General features: G+C 43.0%; 1 long non-coding RNA gene across 3 annotated transcripts; it reads right to left on the bottom strand.

Moving 5' to 3' along the window:
* Positions 1 to 1,181: 1,181 nt before the first annotated feature.
* LOC108351450 (uncharacterized) lies at positions 1,182 to 20,442 on the bottom strand. 3 transcript variants are annotated; one of them, XR_010053302.1, is made up of 4 exons: positions 19,757 to 20,442; positions 7,088 to 7,294; positions 5,514 to 5,675; positions 1,182 to 4,456 (listed from the first exon to the last, which is right to left on the bottom strand). It is a non-coding gene; the product is annotated as an uncharacterized LOC108351450 (long non-coding RNA). The 3 variants fall into 3 exon arrangements; XR_010053301.1 differs by having other exon boundaries at positions 5,514 to 5,661; XR_005486933.2 differs by having other exon boundaries at positions 5,514 to 5,618.
* Positions 20,443 to 22,364: the final 1,922 nt, after the last annotated feature.

The raw sequence follows: 22,364 nt of genomic DNA, 5'->3' as shown, positions 1-22,364 counted from the left end.
CTCCTGGCCCCTTCTCATTACTAAATTTCTCTTATAGAAAAAAAATGAAATGAGAAAAAAAAGTTAACCCTCTGGAAAATTGGAATAGTGATTGCATTTTAGAATATAGAAGGGTTAACTTCTTAAGATCTCTGGTGGGGAAAAAAAAGAACATTTATGTTATCTTTCTTCTCTAACTGTTTATATCTAGTAAGTATTTGTTGAATAGATGCATTGCCCAGTTTGTCTCAGGCAGTTTCAGGCACAAGTCTACTGTACCAAAGGAAAGAGCATAACCAGGCATCCTAAAATATAAGACAAATAACAATTATCACACACACACACACACACACACACACACACACACACACACACACACACACGGAGGTGGGGTAGGGGTTGGGATTCAGTCAGTCACGGTGCATTTGAGAAGAGAACAGCAGACAGCAGGATTGGAGAACCCTCCCCAGACTCATCAAGAGTAATCTGAAAAGTAGGAAAGCAGAAAGCTTTCCCGGGTGCAACACACTTTAATTAAACACTTGTAAGTCGCTATGTGAGCGGTGTTCCTCCGTTATGTGCTTAGTAGACTTACTAATGATGAAATTGATTTGACCAGGTGATTATTACTTCATCTTATGAGCTTTGGGAAGGAAGAATGGTGTGTGACAATATTGAAAGGTGGGCAAACTATTGACCTATGCCCTCTAATGATACAGTTTCTAAGAGGGATGGCTGCTACTGTGCTAAAAGAAAATAAGCCTCTACTTACTTGGTGAAGAAATGGATACTTTACAGTCACAGTGTAGCGCTCGAGAAGGTTGCAGGTGCTCATTACCTAAGAACCAAGGGCCTGACAGGATTCTCAGTGGAGAATCCCTGCTAGTCAGATTCAGAGCTTTGAACTTGGAGTATGAAGGTGACACAGGCCACTTAGCAGGACTTTAAAAATCAAAGGAAACCCTCCCCGCCAAACTCTTCTTTCGTAAGGAGAGCTATTCTCACCCAAAGACTGTTCTGTGCTGGCCCTTCCTTAATGGCAGGAGGTTGTTCCGTTGTTGGGAAGGTTTTTTGTTTGTTTTATTTTGGCAGGGTCTTCCTACTTAGCTCAGGGTGGCCTTGACCTCTGGATGTTCCTGCCTCAGCCTCCCAGTGCAGGGACTATAGGCATGTTAGTGTGATACTAAGTTCCTTCCCTGTTCTTTAAAAGTTGTCAGTGACTTTGAAAGAATACATCTGTTTCCCTTTCCCCATCCTCATAGTCTCCTCAGTGTCATGTCCTTGGTATGCGCTTAGAAATATTTGCTGCGTGAGCAAACATTGGGCAAGTAGACAAATGGACTCGATTGAATCCCAGCTATGCCACTTAGTAGCAGTGTGGCCTTGGTCAACTTACTTAACCTTTCCAGTTTCCTATGTTCTCAATTTGAAAAGGAAAGGACAATGCTTGATATAAAAAGCATTAAACATCGAACAGATAATAAAAATTAATACACCAACCCCTCCTGAGGGTGATGCCTCCAGTGACCTAAACCACCTTCCATGAAGCCCCACTCCTCAACAGTGGGTAGAACCTTTCAACGTTTTCAACTGAGACCAAGTTTCTAATGCCTGAACCCTGGGGAAGTAAACAGCAATTATATATGGTATTCTCTTCACCACCTCAACGTGTGTGTGTGTGCGCGCGCGTGTGTGTGCGCCTGCCTATTTCTCATTGTTTCTGTCTGTCTGCCTGCCCCCTGACTATTTTTCACCCTGTCTCTGTCTCTCTCTGAGTGTCTCTCTCTCTGAGTCTCTCTCTCCCCCCCCATGGGTGTGTGTGTGTATGTGTGTGTGTGTGTGCGTGTGCGCGTGCCTGCCTATCTATTTCTCACTGTTTCTGTCTCTCTGCCTGCCCCGTGACTATTTTTCACCCTGTCTCTGTCTCTCTCTGAGTCTCTCTCTTTTTCTGAGTCTCTGTCTCTGTCTCTGTCTCTCTCTCTCTTGTGTGTGTGTGTGTGTGTGTGTGTGTGTGTGTGTGTGTGTGTGTGTATGGTGTACAGACATGAGCATCTAGGTAACAGTAACTGGGACACCCTGAGAGAGAGGAAGTGGAGGATGTGGACCCACACCTGGACCCCAACATGCACTTGACAACAATCCACCAGGGCTCACTACAATGTAGTCTCTCATCACAAAAGCTACTTGCTTTCAGGTAAATCTGGGGACATGAAAGATCACAGTGGCTAGAAGGCAATTTGAATGTGTTTTCCTTTCAATTGTGACTTTAAAGTCTGCTCCCCCCCCCCCCTCCAATACATTTCTTGTTTGGTCAGCATTCACTGAGAACTGAGCACCTGTTACAACTTGTGGGGAAATCCTGCTCGTTAAGGTTGCAGTCTACTGTGACCAGACAGCACCTCTGAGCTAGGTGCAAAATGGAGGACTGCCCTTACTACCATCAAGGCCTCCCCACCATACCTTCTACCTGGGGAAGGTCAAGTAGTCCTTGGCAGACCTACAAGTTCAACTTCCTCTTTCCCCATAAGAACCTGCCCAGCAAGTACTTGAGATTCCTGGAATGTCTCTCCATACAATGAAGCATTCCCGGTACTTTAAACTCCAACCAATGAAACTTTGCCCGGAGAATCCCTTCCCACTCTCCAAGGTTCATAAATATAAAGCCCTAGTCCACTCCAATAAAGTGTATGTGTACAAGCCCACTCCAGATAAAGATATGCACACAAACTAAAATGATCAAAGAGAGCTGTTTCATTGAAGATCGTTAGAGAAGGAAAAGATCTTTGTCTAAAAGAGCTGTAACACTGAGACTCCTGGGAAAGGCCTCCCCCACCCCCTTCTGCAGATCCCCACGGGCTCTGGACTCCACTTCAGCCTTCCAGCCCAGCGTGCAATAGTGTCTGGACACCCCAAGAAGGAGGAGGTGAAGGACGTAAAACCACAGCTGGACCCCAACAAGCATACACAACTCACCAGGGCTCGCCCTTTTCTATACGCAACAACAGTTTGATGCACTTGTATAGTGCCTGAAGTTCTTTAGAGGCGAAGGGGGAGACTGATGAAGAAAAGGAATCTTGAGTTATTTTACAACCTATAGATGTAGTGTCCAATATTACATAGATGTATACATGATTATATAGACATGTTGCCAATCTTGCAATGTCTCTTATGGAAAACATCGGAAAAATCCCATCCTCTCAAGGAAATCCCATGCTATCAAGGAGGTGCGTGGTAAGCTCTGATCGGAAACAAACCTAGTAGAAATTTTGGAAAACAAAACTGAATAAAAGATAATTTTGTAAAAAGCAAGCAAAAACTGGTAGGTTGTGTCATTATTTATAACTGTTGGGATTCAGACACAGGACAAACAGCCGAGGTGCATATTTTACAAACCAAAGTGAACCTGGCCTCCAGGATCTCCCAGCATTCCTCAGTCCCTATTTAGCATACCCTGCCTTCTACCCTGAACTTTCCAGCCCAAAGGCTGGGCTTCCCCTGCCACAGAGGCAATTTCCTATATAATCCAGACATTTGGGTCTCCCTCTTCTTCTCCCTCTGTGCACACTTTCTCTCTTTCTGTTCCCTCTCTCCTCTTTTTCTCCCCATGGTGATTTCCCTGGCCTAGTTCCTAGGGACTGCTGAACCCTTCTAAGAGCAGCTTCCCGATGAACCTGCCTTTACATACTCTAATCTGGCTTGGATTGACTCAGTTTACTGATGTAGAAATAGCTTATCAAGAACATGTTTGTGAACTAAAAATGAGAAATTACTGGTGTTTAATTCAACAGATATTGAGTGAACTTCACTTAGCTTGATGAGAATACACAGTGGCTCAGCTTGACTGTGGTTTGAAACGAATGCTACAGAGATAATACAGTGGTTAGGGCAATCACCTTAATCAGGTGTTCCTCAACCTTTCTCGTACTGTGACCCTTCCATACAGTTCCTCATGTTGTGGTGACCCCAACCATAAAATTACTTATATTGCCACTTTATGACTATAATTTTGCTACCGTTATAAATTAGAATGTAAATATCTTGTGTTTTATGATGGGCTTGGGGTCGCGACCCACAGGTTGAGAACACCTGCCTTAAGACCAAACTCCACCTATTTAGACACCGATTTAAAGGGAAACAAAAATCATTACGTTTTCAGTTCACTGTCTGTGTGGGAGAAAGGTTTCAGATTTTCTCTTCATCACCACTAGGGGGAGCCCTCGTGTGTTGTAAATATGCCCTAAGATAACTGATGTTCCCAAATCATCATTTCTAACTGTGGGGTCTCATCCTGCAGTGAGCACAGGGTTTACAGTTAGACCTAGGAGCAGTAGCAAGTGAGTCCTCTCCCTGTAGCACGTTCTTACCTTGGGCCAGCTACTGCCTGACATCCGACAAGCGTCCACCTCCTTGCATGCTAGATTCTGTATAGTGGGGGGGAGGGGGCATTCTCCAACGCCCCAGATCTTAAGCAGCATCTCTATTTGGAATGAAATTACAAAATTAACTCTGAATCCATGGAAATGGCACTGGAAAAGCAAGGTATTGAAAACATAAGGCAGACAGCAGAGTCCAAAGATAGGTAGGACAAAAATAATCCTCCCCGCCCCTCAGTGGACTCCCGTTGGCTAAGGTCTGAGGGTGGAGAATGTGCAGACCAGATGCGCATTCCACACCATCCAGGCCATTCAGTGACGACCCATCAGGGTGATCCCAACAGACACAGTCTTACCTTTTCCAGCTCTCCAGTTAGAACATCTGTGGGATTCAGTTCCCACCCCAGGTTCCTGACCTGGTACCCAATCTCGCCTCTGAAAATGGCACATTTCCCTAGAAATACCTCTCTTTCTCTGCTCATAGATTCGCAAACAGGATGGGCTCGAATGCTCAATTGTGGAGAGAGCGGACGATAAGGAAGTCAGAAACAGAGTGAGTGGGAACCTCTGGTCTAGAGCAGTGTCGCCTCTTTGTTCAGCCTCTACTGGTGACCTCAGTGACAGACAGGGCATTCCGGTGACTTGATGGAAAAACACAATCTCCACCTTGTGTTGGTTAGCATTAAAAATATTTTTTTAATAAAGACTTGTCTTAGTTAGGGTTTTACTGCTGTGTACAGGCACCATGACCAAGGCAACTCTTACAAGGACAACATTTAATTGGGGCTGGCTTATGGGGTTCAGAGGATCAGTCTATTATCATCAAGGCAGGAATGTGGCAGCATCCAGGCAGGCATGGTGCAGGAGGAGCTGAGAGCTCTACATCTTCATCGAAAGGCTGCTAGGAGAATACTCGCTTCCAGGAAGCTAGGATGAGGGTCTTAAAGCCCACACCCACAGTGACACACCTACTCCAACAAGGCCACACCCCCTCTAACATGGCCACACCTCCTAAAAGTGCCACTCCCTGGGCCAAGCACATACAAACCATCACAGGTTTCTTTTGAGAATTACATACTATGAGTTTATTTTTTGACAGTTTCACATGTGTGGATAATATATTCTCACTACTCTTGCCTCCCCCCCCCCCACCTCTCTTACCTGCCTCTGTTGGCCATTTTCTGTTTTCCACAAAGTCTCCATTCCTCTTCCATGTCCTCTGTTTTGGTTTTGTTCACTCCGGGGCCCACTGGGCTTCCCCAGGGCCTGGTTAGTGCATTTGAATAACAGGTTCTGTCATTGATTCAGTCTGTGAAAATAGATCTAATAACAACTTCATCACTCAAACTGCACTGGGCTTTAATGAGATTGACATAGGTCCTATCTGCACATGAGCATGTGGGGAAGAAGAGGCCTATTCTAAACTAACCTGAACTAAATGGCTAGTGTTAACTAGGCAGATACTAAACAAACCGGACCTAAATGGCTAGCATTAACTAACTCTTCAGTTCTGTGTTCCACATGGCAGGCACACAGCACAACAGAAACACACTTTGGTGTTTTTCCACTTCTTCCAACTGGTAGGAAATAAGCCAGGGCACCAAATGACTTATTTACATCACTGACGTGCTGGGGTGAATGGCTTGATTTCCTAGGCTTTTTTTTTCTAGCACACAGCTAGCACGGCTTGGACTGAATCGGCAGGTTCTCTCCAGTGCTGAGGTAATGGGATCTTTGTAAAATGTCATGTGGTACATTGTAGTAACCACTCATCTGACTAGAACAAGTTACTGATTGGAATTATATATTTTGGCTCAGGGTTTCAGATGTCTCAATCATTCAGGGTAGCAAAGGAACGACAGAGCAGAGCTGCTGACCATGGGACAGGGAGAAAGCAGAGCAAAGAAACCCTAAGAAAAGGTCAGAGTTAGACATTGCACCCCAAAAGGCACACCCTAACAACCTCTACCTAGGACCCACCACCTGTTAAAGTTCCCATGATTTCAGGATACGCTTTCTACAGATTTATAAGACGACCTCTTTCTTTATTATAGGAACATGCTTAACTTTATTGCTAATGAATGCAAGCAAGTTAGTCTCTTTAAATGGAAAAAAAAGAGAACTTTCGCCTTTAGGCGGGTATGGTGGCACACACCTTGAATCCCAACAGTCAGGAGGCAGAAGCAGGTGAATCTCTGTGTGTTTGAGGCCAGCCTAGTTGACAAAGCATGGTCCAGGACAGCCAGGGCAAAACAGAGAAACCCTATCTTGAAACACACACACACACACACACAGAGAGAGAGAGAGAGAGAGAGAGAGAGAGAGAGAGAGAGAGAGAGAGAGAGAGAGCACTTGCGCCTATGGGAGACATTTTGTTTCAAAACATAATGTCCCCCTAACCTCCATGGTAGGTTCAAGATCATCCCTGTGAGAGCAGATTTAGGCTTTTGGAGACTCAGTGGCAGCAACAGTCATGTCAGCGATTTTGCTCACAGTGCCAACAGTAAAGCTCAACGCTGCAATCCTAAGGTCCCTGCGCGTGCCGGAAATAGTCTGGCAAGACCATGTGACATCCTAACTCCCAAAGCCAAGGCCTGCTTTCCTATTCCGATTCCTCTAGTTCACAGTGATCTGCCTGTGTCCGTATGGGTCTACCTCAGAGGACCGCACCCCATCATTTTCCCCAGAACCAAGTACATTTGCAAAAATCCCTCAGACCTTGTACTGCCACATACCTACGGGAATTTCATTGCAAGCAGAGACATAGGATTCTGATAGTTTCTGTAGCTCCTCAGGTAACTTCCAGCAGATGGCGTAGTATGACTTTCAATGCCCCTCAGTGGCTCTCTGTTGTTAATGCCAGAAGAGGATGCACGAAATGTTTCCTGGCCTCTCTCTGAAGGAAAGGCAGCTGTGGGATCTACTTCTCCTCAAGAAGCTTCCTGAGAATTAAGAGAAATATGTTTTCTGAGCCCTCCTGCTTAGAACATGCCTGTGCTGGCTGAAACGCCAACGGACATCATGAAGTCATGTGGGTAAAGGTTGACTCTAAAACAGACACAGCAAAAGCAGAATGAACAGAGATCAAGTTACTATTGTTTGATTGTTTGTTTTTGTTTTTGTTTTTTTTGAGACAGGGTTTTTCTGTGTAGCCCTGGCTGTCTTGGAACTCCCTTTGTAGACTAGGCTTGGAACTCAGAGTGCCACCTGCCTCTGCTTTCTGAGTGCTAGAATGTGACGCCCCTGTTGGGCTGAGTTCTTTAATAGTGTTTTAGGGGGAAAGAAGCTTGACCAGCCTGTATTAGACCTAATATGTTTGTTTTATTTTATTTAGTGTTTGTCGATAAGAGATTAATATAATCTTAAAATGATAATTTATAATAATAATAATAATAATAATAATAATAATAATAATAATAATAATAGGGCTGGGGATTTAGCTCAGTGGTAGAGCGCTTACCTAGGAAGCGCAAGGCCCTGGGTTCGGTCCCCAGCTCTGAAAAAAAGAACCAAAATAATAATAATAATAATAATAGTATTGACCATATATAGAAAGGTCATAATAAACATTTTCAGTAGTCAAAAACCAGTCAGAACACGCTGACACTGCTTCTGTGGTATGAAGCTATCTTAGCAGCATTTTATCTTCTAGGTTTGAGGTTTAATCAATAAACATTGGAATAGCCCAACTAAATAAAAATAAATCTGCCAGCACCAACCTGCCTCTATGGGGGAATGGAAGACTCAGAACTGTGAGCACTCTAAAGAGAATGGTAAAAAGCTGTATCTTACTCAGAGACAGAGGCTGGAGCTGAGAGGATATGATTTTGTGATTTTTTTTTTTTTTTTTAGTTTAAAAATGGAGGCAGGGAAGATACTCAGAGGGTAGAGTACTTATGGAGGACAGGAGTTAGGATTCCCAGAACCTGTTGGGGATGGCTGCCTGTCTACAATGCCAGTTCGTATGGGAGACAGAGACAAAGGATCTCAAACAAGGTGGCTATGGAAAGTAGCAGAACGGCAAACTCTAGGCTGGGAGAGAGGCTCTGCCTCAACATAGAAGATGGAGAACAATTGAGAATGAAACTCAGCATGTGTCAACTTCCAGTCTTCACGTCCACACTCATGCACAGCCACCCACGTGCACACACCACACACCACACAGGCAAAGAGTGCAAAGCTGCCAATCGCGGAGCATATTTTCTGTCCTGGTGAAGACAGCTCTCGGATATTTAGATATGAGTCTTATCTGTGAGATTCTTTGTCTCATATGGAAACTGAGGCGCAAACATCAAATGCCCTGTCAAGTCTTTGCTAAAACACACTCAGCCATGTAATTTTAAGTGAATGTGGAACTTTAAGAAAGCTTGGTTTCCCCATGTGTTTGATTTAGAATGTTATTATAACAAAGTACTCCAGGCACAATAACTTTATAAAGAAAAGAGTTTCTATTTTGGAGGTTCAGGTTCAAGATGATGGCTTCCTTGGGGGTGGAGTCCTTGGTGCAGCACATGATGGCTAGTGTCTGTATGTGCTTTCTCTCTACTTTCTTATATAGCCATCAGCATCTAGGCATGGTGTTGTCACCCTAATCCACGTTCCAACAACGCTGCATCTGAAAAGCATAGTTGACTTAAGCTTTCACCTTCATAGTACCAAATGTAAGAGATATTTTAAGACCACAAGGTCCTTGGCAGCTCTGGATACCCACACAGATCTTCTGGGTCTCGTTTTGCTTATAGTTTTGTTTGTATTATGGGAAAAATAAATCTCAAACTGCCCTAATTCATTTACTGACTAGTTTTGTTCAAGATGGTTAGCCGTGATATCAGATTTAAATGTAAGCCACAGGATTACTTATTAAAATTAATATTACTCTAGCGGGATGATTTATAGCCAGAGCAAGCAACATATTTTACCAAGTCTCCAGAAGCTAATTTTGTGTTGCTAATAATTCCACAAATAGAGCCTGGGCTCTAAAGTGACACTGCATCAATATGTTCCACTTCCAAAAAACCAAAGTGTTCTTCATAAACAGGCAATGCTTGGAACTTTTAGACTATCACAGACTATAATTAATTTGCAAAGACAAAGTAACTATAGTTATAGATGAAAATGTAAATTGCTAAGCTATGTGAACCCAATAGGTGTCCCCAATTGACGTAGGCATTCTAGAAGTTTACCAGAAACTTGCAAAAGGAGACAATGAGAATCATTTCATATTCTGTCAGTATAACACAGGCGGAATACAGAATATCCCCAAAGACATAGAATGACAGTCTCCCACACTTTAGGTTAGGGAAATCCACTTGATGTCTTGAAGTTTTGCTTTAGTTGAACTTATCTATTTTTAGTGTTCCATTCCTCATCCTTTCTTTATTCCTTCTATTATCTCCTCCACATATCAAGCACACTTATTTTATAGTCTTTTTTAGATTACTCTGTCAGGCAAGTCCTCCTCATGGCACGTCAACCTTAGTGGCTCTCTTCTCCTTTTCTTTTTTTTTTTTCCTTTTCTTTTTTTTTTTTTTTTTTTCGGAGCTGGGGACCGAACCCAGGGCCTTGCGCTTGCTAGGCAAGCGCTCTACCACTGAGCTAAATCCCCAACAGCTCTCTTCTAAAGAACACTGACACACCCATTGTGCTGATAGGATTTTATCGGCAAGTGGCTTCACCTACAGGATTAGGTTTGAGCATGGCTTGGCTACAGAGAACTGGACTAAGTGGCATTTCATGTGGTCCTTTGTATTTCTGCCTGCAAACCACGCAGACAACTGTGTGAGCAAGCCAATTCTCTACCATGTGCTTGTTAGAGCATATATCCCGTTCCTTAGATTTGCATCTAAGTCTTGATTTCTCAGTGAGGAAAGGCTTAAATGAAGTTCCTTTACAAGTAAATATGTTGGAAAGGTTATTTGTACTGCAGCAATAGGAATATTAATTATATAACATAAAAGATATGCATCTTAGCTATCTGAAGCATAAATCTTTGGCCACGAGAGAGAAACTAATGAAATGAAAATAAGATGCTTTCAATGTGCCATTATCCTAAACAAGAATAAATGAATTTGGCTGAATATCATCTGTAAATAAGGGACGCACGAATTCTTTTCAGCCTTCAGTTAAGCATTTATCTGATTAAATAAAACTAATGCGCACTTCAAAAAATCCTAATGTTCTTTAATTGCCTACTTAATGTTAAGACTTTCAAAAATGCTGACCTAGTTCCATTACTTGAAACTTTTTTCAGTTTTTTTTTTTTGTTTTTTTTTTTTTTTGTTCTTTTTACTGTGAAACATTTAATTGCCCTGTGACAGCAACTGTGGGACATGATAGTAAGTTAGACATGGCTTCTGCTCTAAGAATATCATGAGATTGTAAAAATGGTTATAATAGTCTTTGGTAAATGTCACAGTGACTACACAAAATGAAGGGTCATGGAGATACCTCAGTGGGGCAAGAGTGCTTTGCTGTGGAAACAAGGTGACCTGAGTTTGAACGCTCATACGCCTTCCAAACCCAGGCTTGTGCTGTGCAACACACCCTCCAGGCTGAAGACAAGGAAACCCTGGACAGCCGGTCTAGTTGAAATGCTGAGTTCTGGGTTCAGTGAGAAACTCTTTATCAAAACATTAAGATAGAAGCAATACAGGAAGACATTCAACATATCCTTCTCTGTCCTTGGCGTATGCATATATGGGTGTACACCACAAACACACGCGCGCGCGCACACACACACACACACACACACACACACACGTGTGCAGACCCACACATCCATAAATCTTAGAGAAGACACAACTCGCCTATACCTGGAGGTATGCAAGGTGCACCTATGGAAGACTTCACTTAGTGTAAACTTTAAGCTAGTCCCCTTCTTTCAAAGGCTAGCATGCATATGAGGAGCTTGTAACATATATTACCTTTAAGCATGAAGTGGAAATTGGCAAGAGAAATCAGCCCTGAACGGGGAGAAAACTACATAGACCAGTTCATGTTTCGACAACGTGGTACTGATATGGATGTCCTACATGGACCAAGATGTGTAATGCAGGGTACCCAGGGGACTATAAGTCAGCTCAAAATGGCTGACACTGGATGTCCAAAAGTAAATAGTGGTGTAACCCATTATCTTGCTATTCCTCACAAGAACTGTAGGCCACTTTTGTGTGATTCTTTATATCTATGGGCTTGAGGTCAAAGGTGAGTTCCTTTGTTAGTTCTCTGTGTGTCAATCCATAGGTCTGTGTACCTTCATCCATGTAGCCTGTGTGCCAGTCTAATTGTGTGCTTGTACCCAACTGTGTGCAGCCTATACGTGCTGGGTGTGCATTTCATCTACCTGCCTAGTGGCCTGTGTGCAGGTAAGTAAAGCATGGCTCCCCAGCCTACGGTGACCCCCATTTCTTGGCATTGAAACTTGGACTTTACAGCCCACTCAAGGTATTCTTGCAGTCTCGGCTAAAAACTTAAAGTTTATTCCAGAGAAGACAGAGGGCCAATGACATCCTAACTGAAAGGGGCAATTTGAGCAGATTTCATTCTTTGACGATGGGTCATTTGAAGAGCTAAATCTAGAGATAGGTAGGTGTCTTAGTTAGGGGTTTGTTGCTATGAAGAGACACCGTGACCAAGGCAATGCTTATAAAGGCAGACATTTAATTGGGCCTGGGTTAGTTTCAGAGATTTAATCCAGCATCATGATGGTGGGAAACATATTGGCACCCAGGCAAACATAGTACTGGATGAACTGAGAGTTCTACGCCTTGGTCTGAAGGCAGCCAAGAGAATGTTTTCTGCAGGCAGCCAGGAGGAAGCTCTGGATCACACTGGCCAGACTTGAGTACATATTTGAGACCTCAAAGCCCTGCCTCCACTGTGACACAATTCCTCTAAGAAGGCTACACCTCCTCCAAGAAAGCCAGAAGTCCTAATGGTGCTACTTCCTATGGACCAAGCACATTCAAACCATCGGAGCAGGGAGACAATGAGGAGGCTATTGAAGGATGCTGGGCAAGCCTGTTCTCAGCTCACCTAGAAGGGTTCGCTGTGGAAATGGAGGTAGAGGTGAAAGAATTTAGTCAGGAAAGTGAGGGGCATAAAGAAGTCTTAAGTGACTATTTTAAGGCTTCAGTAATGAGGATTTAGGAGCCATTAACTGAGATTAGCAAGACTGAAAGCAGGTCTATGGTCCCTAAAAGGCTTTAAGTGCCTAGGGGTATCCAGGTGGCTCTGTGTTTGGTGAGAAGAGGCCTCGTTGTTATAAAACCACCAGCAGAACTTGAGTGTACCTAAGGAGAATGTGCAGAGAAGGGACGGAGAACTCAACTGCAGAGACCCTGAGAGCAAATGGTTGATGGGAGGAGAGGGAACCGTCAAGGTAAATGAGGACTTTGTGAGATTTCAGAGACAAACGCATGGGGAGGGTGGATGTGTTGGGGGTGGGGGGTTTCATTCTGTGTCATTCAGAAGCGTTAGAGATAATTCCTGTCCGCTGTCTCCACATTTCCCAAGAATTTCTGATGGAAAGGTAAGACTTCTGTCTAAAATATGCAGGCTTTAAAAGACAGCCAGGGTACATCGAAATTACTGGGTGCATGTAGGTGTCTCATCAGGCAAGCAGCAGGGTGCCGCCATTATTGCTAATAGTCGTTGTTTGTGGAAGAGTGAAGAGGCTCTTTTGAAGAGAGAGATATCCTTTTACCCCTGGAGTTACCCAACTAAAATTCCTCGCTATCACCCAAATTGAAAACCAGGAGGCAAATTTTAATTAAAAATATTTATAGACTCGGGATAGCAGCTGCCAGTTCCTCTCACCGCTCCTGAATGCATTCTGCAGCTGGCCATAGCTCTCCATTCCAATCAGCCTAACTGATAATAACAGCTGTTCACTAGACAGGGGCCTTCTTTTTCATTAGTGCTCGTGTGGTATGTAGTCCATACTGGTAAAGAAGTCTTTACTGTGATGGTTTTTAAAATAACTACCCTGTGACTTGATAAATTATACTTAGATTTTTTTTTAATTATTATTTCCTTAAAGTCTTTCCTGCTTCTGTCCTAAGCTATACATTTTAAATCGTAAGAACGCTTTACAGGACAGTAAGTCAAACAAGAAGAGGATGAAAGGAAAGAAGAGGAGGAGTTAAAAGGATTTTTTTAAGGGACCCTGCTGTTTTTATTAAATTATTTTATTTATTTACATTCCAAATGTTAACCCCCTTCCTGGTTCTCCCTTCCTGAGTTCTTCACCCCACCCTCCCCACTTTGTTTCGGAGAGGTTGCTACCCCCACCTTCTCAATTCATCTCTGCTAGCTTCCTCCTTCCCTGGAGCATCAAGTCCCTACAGGATTAGGCTCATCCTCTCCCACTGAGGCCAGACAAGGCCGTCCTCTGCTACATATATATGCTGGGTCCACGGACAGGCCCATGTATGCTTTTTGGTAGGTGGCTTAGTCTCTAGGAGCTATGAAGGATCCAGGTTAGTTAATACTGTTGTTCTTCCTTTGGACTTGCAATCCCTTTCATCTCCTTTAGTCCTGCCCTACCTAACTCTTCCACAGGGGTCCCTGATCTCAGTTCAATGGTTGGCGTAAGTATCTACATCTGTTTCAGTCAGCTGCTGGTAGATTTTTCTAAGAGGACAGCCATGCTAGGCTTCTCTCTGCAAGCCCAACATGGCATCAGTAATAGTGTCAGGGTTTGGTGCCTGTCCATGGGATCGATCCTAAGTTGGGCAGATCACTGGATGGCCTTTCCTTGAGTCTCTGCTCCACTTTTGTCCCTGCATTTCCTTTAGACAGGAACAATTCTGGGTCAAATGTTTTGAGGATTGGCGGGTGGTCCCCTGCCTCAACTGGGGGCCACGTCTACTGGAGTTGGCCTCTTTAGGTTCCGTCTCTCCACTGTTGGGCATTTCAGCTAAGGTCATCACCACTGGATCCTGGGAACCTCTCACATCCTAGGACTCTGGGACTTTCTAGAGGTTCCCCCACCCTCGCCCCCACAACTGCTGCATATTTCCATTCTCCTGGCCCTCGGGCTTCTCTCCTGTCTCACCATATACCTGATATTGCCCCCTCTTTCCTCTTCCTCTCTTCTCTCCCTCCCAAGTCCCTCTCTCCTCTGCCTCCTGTGATTATTTTGTTCCCCTTTCTAAAGTGGGACTGAAGTATCCACACTTGGGCCTTCCTTCTTGTTAAGCTTCACATGGTCTGTGAATTGTATTATGGATATTCAGTACTTTGTGGCTAATACTCACTTATCAGTGAGTACATTCCATGCATGTCCTTTTGGGTCTGGGTTACCTCACTCAGGATGATATTTTCTAGTTCCATCCATTTGCCTGTAAAATTCATGTCCTCATTTTTAATAGCTGGATAGTATCCCATTGTGTAAATGAACTACATTTTCTGTATCCATTCTTCCACTGACGGACATCTGGGTTGTTTCCAGCTTCTGGTTATTATAAATAAGACTGCTATGAACATAGTGGAGCATATGCCCTTGTGGTATAATGGGGCATCTTTTGGGTATATGCCCAAGAGTGGTATAGTTGGGTCTTCAGATAGAAGTATTTCCAATTTTCTGAGGAACCTGCAGATTGATTTCCAGAGTGGTTGTACCAGTTTAAAATCCCACCAGCAATGGAGGAGTGTTTCTTTTTCTCCCTGTTCTTATACTCTTCAGTATCTTGAACACATCCTGCTCTTGAGTGTGGATCATCTCTGAGTCAACTCAAATTGCAGCTTCTTCTTTGTTTTGTGTCATTGGTCAAAAAGTATTGCAAAAAAAATTTAGAAAGTAAAAACTAATATAACAGAGTTCAGGTTCTTGTTAATAGGGTCAAAAAAGTACTAAAATAATAAATTATAACCTCAATACAACCAGAATTTGAACCTTATCAATAGACCAAAGATCCAGAAGTTCTCAGAAATAGACAAGCACATCAGTTTTCAATGTGTTCAGAATTCTTTTGGTATAATTTCTTATAAAGCTATTTCCAGATTCCTCTTACTGGAAGGTATTATTTGGAGGCTTGTCATGGCTGGATTTATGTCAACTTGACACAAACTAGAGTCATCAGAGAGAAGGCAGCTTTTCAATTGAGAAAAATGTCTCCAAAAGATCTGGCTGTACACAAGCCTGGAGGGCATTTTCTTAATTAGTGATTTATGTGGAAGGGCCCAGCTCACTGTGGGTGGTGCCATCCCTGGGCTGGTGGTCCTGTGTTCTATAAGAAAGCAGGCTGAGCAAGCCAGGAGAAGCAAGCCAGTAAACAGCACCCCTCCATGGCCTCTGCATCAGTTCCTGACTCCAGGTTCCTGCCCTGCTTGAGTTCTTGCCCTCGCTACTTTTGATGATGAACTGTTATATGGACCTGTGAGGGAAATAAACTCTTTTATCTTTAAGTTGCTTTTAACTTAAAGCCTCATCAAAAGCAATAGTAACTCAAACTAAGATAAGGTTGAAGAGATGGACCAGCAATTAATAGTACTTGTTGCTCTTGCAGAGGACCCTGGTTCAGTGTCCAGTACTCACAGGGTGGCTCAGAAACATCTGCAACTCCAGTTCCTAATCACTTGATGCCTTTTTCTTCCCTTGATGAGTACCAGGTATGTGCATGGTACATATACATACATACATACATACATACATACATACATACATACATACATACGTACATACATGAAGGCAAAATGCTCATATACATAAAATACATCTTAAGAAAAAAGCAAAAAAGTACTATTTATGGGATTTAATTACATATTAGAGTTCAACTTGATTCTTAATTTTATTATCCAATTTTATTATGGCTCATAAATTGAACTTTTAAATTAATGATCCATTGAGCTGTATAATATATTTGAGTTGTATATGTACATATTTTTTCTTTTTTTTCTTTTTTTTATTATTCATATGTTTTATATGTGGCCTAATAAAAGGAGTTTCTGCATTTTTGTAAAATAAAAAAGGATATTTGAATTCTTCACATATACTTAAATATGATGGTTCTGAACAATCTCTTTTAAAATGAAAGGAAACTTGAAATTGTGTGTGAGGACCAGAGTGGGCAGACTGAACTCTGGAAGAGACTGAAGATGATCCTGAAACTCTAACGGGAGGCAAGAATTTCTTAGGAGAGATTATCCAGAGACCCAGCTTGAGTTTTAACCTAGCTGGTTCTATTCGTAGCCAAGGGTCTTCTTCCAGAGACAAAATGCTATGGCTTCATTTTTCTGCTCTCAATTTACCCTTTTTTTTTTTTTTTAAGATTTATTTTATTTATATAGTACACTGTAGCTGTCTTCAGACACACCAGAAGAGGGCATCAGATCCCATTAAAGATGGTTGTGAGCCACCATGTGGTTGCTGGGAATTGAACTGAGGACCTCTGGAAGAGCAGTCAGCGCTCCTAACCACTGAGCCATCTCTCCAGCCCTCAATTTACCCTTTTTAAAACACCCTTTTCTCATCTGATTTTTTTCCTTCACTTGAGTGGCTGTACTAAACTTACAAGGCAGGAGTAGAAATAGACTAGATGCCAAATTTGCATCCTAAGTGAGCCAGAGGAAATTCTTGCTAAATTAGAAGAGAATTGGTAAGAAATAGGAATGAAGCCATAGTAGGAAATTCATGAGACAAGCAACTGTTTTAAAGGTGACCACATAAAAACAATGCTAAGGGGAATGAGACAGAGCAGGGATATGCAAGAATTAAACTTTTGTTATTTCTCTTATATGTGTAGAATTGACTTGTTTGGGGAAATGGGACTCCATCTATTTTAGTGCAAAGGAAAAATACAAATAATGGCTTTTAGGATGGCAATTTTAGAAGCAGTGACAGAATTTGTTGTTGGTGTTGCTGCTGCTGTTAGTGGTGGTAGTAGCATTGGTGCTGCTGCTGCTGCTGCTGCTGTTTTTGAAGGTGGTGGTGGTGTGGATGTTGTTGTTTTTGGTGGTGGTGGTGTGGGTGGTAGTGGTGTTGCTGCTGGTGGTGGTGGTGTAATTGGTAGTAGTAGTGTTGCTATTGTTGATGGTAGTGTTATTGCTACTGGTGGTGGTGTAACTGTTCTTGTTGCTGACGATGTTGCTGTTGGTGGTGGTGGCATTGGTGTTGTTGATGATGGTGTTGCTGTTGTAGTTGTTCTTGTTGTTGTTGATAGTGTTGTTGTTGGTGGTGGTGGTGGTGGTATTGGTGGTCCTATTGTTGGTAGTGTTGGTATTGGTGTTGCTGATAGTGGTGTTGCTGTTGGTGGTGGTGGTGGTATTGGTGGTCCTGTTGTTGGTAGTGTTGGTATTGGTGTTGCTGATAGTGGTGTTGCTGTTGGTGGTGGTGTAGTTGTTGTACTTGTTGTTGTTGATAGTGTGGTTGTTGGTATTGGTGGTGGTGGTATTGGTGGTCCTGTTGTTGGTAGTGTTGGTATTGGTGTTGCTGATAGTGGTGTTGCTGTTGGTGGTGGTGTAGTTGTTGTACTTGTTGTTGTTGATAGTGTGGTTGTTGGTATTGGTGGTGGTGGTATTGGTGGTCCTGTTGTTGGTAGTGTTGGTATTGGTGTTGCTGATAGTGGTGTTGCTGTTGGTGGTGGTGTAGTTGTTGTTGATGATGTTGTTGGTGTTGGTGGTATTGGTGATCTTATTCTTGGTAGTGTTGGTGTTAGTATTGTTGATAGTGGTGTTGCTGTTGGTGGTGGCGTAGTTGTTGTTGATGGTGTTGTTGTTATTGGTGGTGGTGGTGATATTAGTGGTCCTGTTGTTGGTAGTGTTGGTGTTGGTGTTGTTGATAGCACTGTTGCTGTTGGTGGTGGTGTAGTTGCTGATGCTGTTGTTGTTTATGTTGATGATGATGTTGTTGTTGGTATTCATAGTGCTGTTAGTGGTAGTGTTGGTGGTGGTGTTTTTGTTGTTATTGTTGCTGTTGTTGCTGCCTTTCACTGGACATGTCCACTGAGCTGACTAAGTAGCTGCTGGGCAGTCCTCATGTTTACAAGGAGACCATACTCATGATTTGATAACCAGACCAGGCAGAATAAATAATGCTGCAAAGTACAAGTGGTTATTCCTCCTCTTGTTCCACAGATACTGGGAGGACCACCAATTAAACACACCCTTAGTTTGCTATGAAAACATGCACATTGGATGTTTCCTTCCCTGTGTCCTGCAAATTCTTACAAAACCTGTTATTTTTCACTTGGGAGAAAAAATTTTAAGAACATGATCTGTGTCTTAACTCATGATGCTACAAAGAACAGTCAGAGGAAAAGAGAAGGGACTGAGTAAAGCCCGAGGCCATGCGTCGCCTGCTCTGGGCTGCATGGCATCAGAGGGCAGCCTTTATTCTCCACACACGTTTCTTTTCTATCCCATTCATCATTGTCCTACAAGCCATGCTTTCATGGTACAACTGGAAGGATGGTCCTGTGGCTCGGGAGAGGAGAAGACAGTCAAGAGGAAGAAAAGGTCAGCTGGGCTGGAGATGGCTCAGAGGCTCATGACCACTATCCCTAATGAGATCCTGTACCCTCTGGCCTGCAGTCACACATACACGCAAACAGAACAATGTATAAATAATAAATAGATCTTTTTAAAAAAAGAAAAAGAAAGGGGTCAGCTATGGAGAACACTGTAACCACGGGCTTTCCCACAAGTTTCCAAAATAACCCTGAGGCCGTAAGTTCAGTCTTGGTCCTCAACTTGATCATAACTTAATTTACCCATTTATTCTATTCTATGAGCACTAGGTGGTTGGTTACCTCTTATCAGTTTCATGTGTCTGTCTCCTCAGAGTTCAGGGTGACTCTCTTCTCACCTAATTCTATCCCAGACTTCCTCTCTCCCTACCGCAACTCCCACCTCTTTTTTCCCGCCTCAGCTCATTGACCAATCAGCTCTTTATTGACAGCTGATGCTTCCACACACCATACAAGAGAGACTCTCTCTACAGAACATCCTTTGTTTTCCTATCTTAATTCCAGCACTTCCTTCTGGCTCTTGTAGAAGAGCACCATTTGGCCTGCAATGAAAACTCTTCAAAACCTGAGAACTAAGTCCTCTAGAAAGGACAAACAGAACCTAATGCAAACTGGTAACATTAATTAATGAAATATGTTTTTCCATCCAACTCTTCAAACATATTATGAGGAACTACATAGGAAAAAAAAATCTGAAATTTCAGTTGTCCCTTTTGTTTTACTACAGAGATATTCATATTCATTCAAACTAAAATTGAGACAACTCTCAGTTTGAAAAGCTTTCTGAATTAGTGTATTCCTAATTATCTATGAAGATAGCTAATAGATATGGGATTACAAATTGACATCAACTTTTTCCTTAGACTTGTTTTTCCCCATAACACATTCCCCCGAAGCAAAAAGGCGTCCTTTACCTTGGTGGGGTAAGCACCTTACCTTGTGTGCTGTCATCAGGTTTTAGCCAGGGTGTGTTCAGTTTAATGTGGCTTAATGTTTTGCTCTCAGCCAAAGGCATGGACTTTTGAAATAGTGGACTTCCAGACTGCAGTTGCCCTCTCGAGTTGAGGAGGGAAAAAGCACCCTTCTAGTCATCACACACTAGGCAGCCTAACACTTGCTCTGTGTTTGTTTACCTAGAATAGCGTGAGGCTTTGGGTGGTATACGCAATTGTAGATAACTGAAACCCTCAGGGACTTCATCTTCCTTGTGGGTTCATAAATTTGTTCACATTGATCGACCTTTCAGCCAATTCACTAATAAAGTCATCAATAAGGACTGAGAATTGGAATGTTGAGGGAATCAAGGGCAGGTCCTGATATTGTGAGAAATTCAGCAGTGTTAGGTATTGCTTGTCATTTTAAAATCACCCTTGCTCTTTCTGGAGAGGTCTGCCCGAGCTCCCTCAACCTCTTGCGGCTAACTCCAACAGCCCCCAAGGGAAAACACCAGACAGGCTTAATATTTTAAAACTAGTCAGATAACTCAATGGCTGGGCGAAGAATATCCTGCCCCATCCTCCTTTGCCTCCATCCACAGTGGAGGCTACAGATTATAGGTGCCCAGAGACCTACAGGCCTGCCCCTCCTCCGGTCCACCGCCTGCTCCAACTCCTCCCTCTCATCCCGCTTTCCACCTGGGAGCCGGAAGTCCCACCTTTCTCCCTTCGCTCAGTGATTGGTTTCCGCTTTTTTTATTGACACAATCATAACCAATTAGAGTTGGGGGAAAAATTGACAGGCCTAAAAAGATTGCCATTATTTTTGTCCATGGGAAAGTGAAGAGAATTTCAGTAAGCAAAGGCTAACGAGAGGAGCATGGCAGAATCTGGGCACACATGGGATGCTGGGATGAGACTTGGCTGGAGCAGGGTGTGCGGGCGGCGTAACGAGAGGAGAGAAAAAAGCTCCTGGTTAGCAGGATGTGGTAGGATTTAGAAACTGAGGTGGAAGAGTCAATAGGGAATGAGGTCCAAAACTAGTTTGGTTGCATGAATTTGTTTTGGCCACGAGCAGTTGTTGAGGGAAAAAAGAATTATAGAAACATCGGATCATTAAATTAGAGCACAAGGTTCTTTACTTAAAGAAATCAATTCTCCCAAAGAGCTTTTGTCTGGATTTCTTTGTTTGCACATGTTGAGATTCTCTAATAACCATCTTATTTTGATTTATGTTCTGAAATAAAGGTTCATGGACACCAAAATAAAATAACAGGTATAAAAATAACAACAAAACAAACAACAACAAAAAAAACCCAAACACCTCAGGCTTTAGCACAGAATTCTCACAACTCACATGACATTGATGTCAGAAAGAAAAGTTTCTTCTCTGCTCCCTACGGTCAGTGTTTGGGAGCTTGTGAATTAAACTAATGTAGAGTGAGAACAGGAGAAGCAAGCAGCCTTTGAAAGACTTATTTCATTTGTAATTGTGTGCACCTGTGTGTCTGTGTGTGCACAAACGTCACACAAGCATAGTGTCCATCACAGAGACCAGAAGAGAAGTTGCGTCCCCTGGAGACAGTGGTGATTGTGAGCTGCCCTGGGCCGGTAGTTGGAACTAACTTGGGTTCTCCTGCAGGGGAGCAGGTGCTCTTAACTCTGAGCCATCTTTCCAGCTCCAGCAAAGAGTTTTTATTCCAGAGGCTTCATACTTGATAGGAAGAAAAAAAAAAAAAAAGGAGGGGGTATTTAGAAGCAGGGCATATATATTTTAAGAGAGGAAAAAGTTAAGATAGTAAAAAGTAAAATAGCAAATCCTAAAGGTTGGCACTTTAGGAGATAAGTCACAGCGAGTTGGAAATATAGTGAAGATAAGGTTATTTTCCCAAAGACTGTTTCTGCATTCCTCTTGGCATTGGTCTTCATTGTCCGTAATAAGACCCGCTCCCCTTTTCATGGTTCACAGACAGCAGCTTTCTTAAGAGGAATTTGTTTCCTGCATCTCTTGAGTCTTACTTGCCCCCAAGTCATTATCGTTAGAGTGGCGTGCTCTGATCTGCCGCATCAGCACATCCAGATAGATGGTTGTTTGTGGTTGACAATAGTATGGTTTTGTTGAGTCCTCTAGGAAGTTAATCAGGTGTGCTCTTGAGTCTGTCTGTGGGCCCCTACCAAAGGCCAGTTTATTTAACTGGGAAGATCTGCCCTGGATGTGGGCAGCACTCAATATAAAAGAGATCTGGAAGGGGCAGAAAGCAGGAAGCCGCCAGCAGAGGCAGATGCAGTTCCCTGCTGCCAGGCGGTGTGCAACCTCTTCCGCCTTCCGCCCCACCACCACGACATTCCCTGCCCAGCCTCTTCCGCCTTCTGCCCCACCACCACGACATTCCCTGCCTCAATTCCCTGTCCAAAGCGATGTGTCCAAATGACCTGTAAGTAAAAACTCTGAGATAATGCCAAATCAATATTTTCTCCTTTAAAATGTTCCCGTTAGGCATTTGTCCCGGTGATGATAATTGACTGACATATTAGGTAATGCTAAATCTTTACATGACTAACCTAACCTCCTTCCCTGTGGTCACAACATAATAAACATTTCCATTCCA

This window comes from Rattus norvegicus, chromosome 7 (genome assembly GCF_036323735.1).
Source record: "Rattus norvegicus strain BN/NHsdMcwi chromosome 7, GRCr8, whole genome shotgun sequence".
Taxonomy (NCBI): Eukaryota; Metazoa; Chordata; class Mammalia; order Rodentia; family Muridae; genus Rattus; species Rattus norvegicus.
The sequence above is the reverse complement of the archived record's forward strand: the minus strand, read 5'-3'. Positions and strand labels throughout refer to the sequence as shown.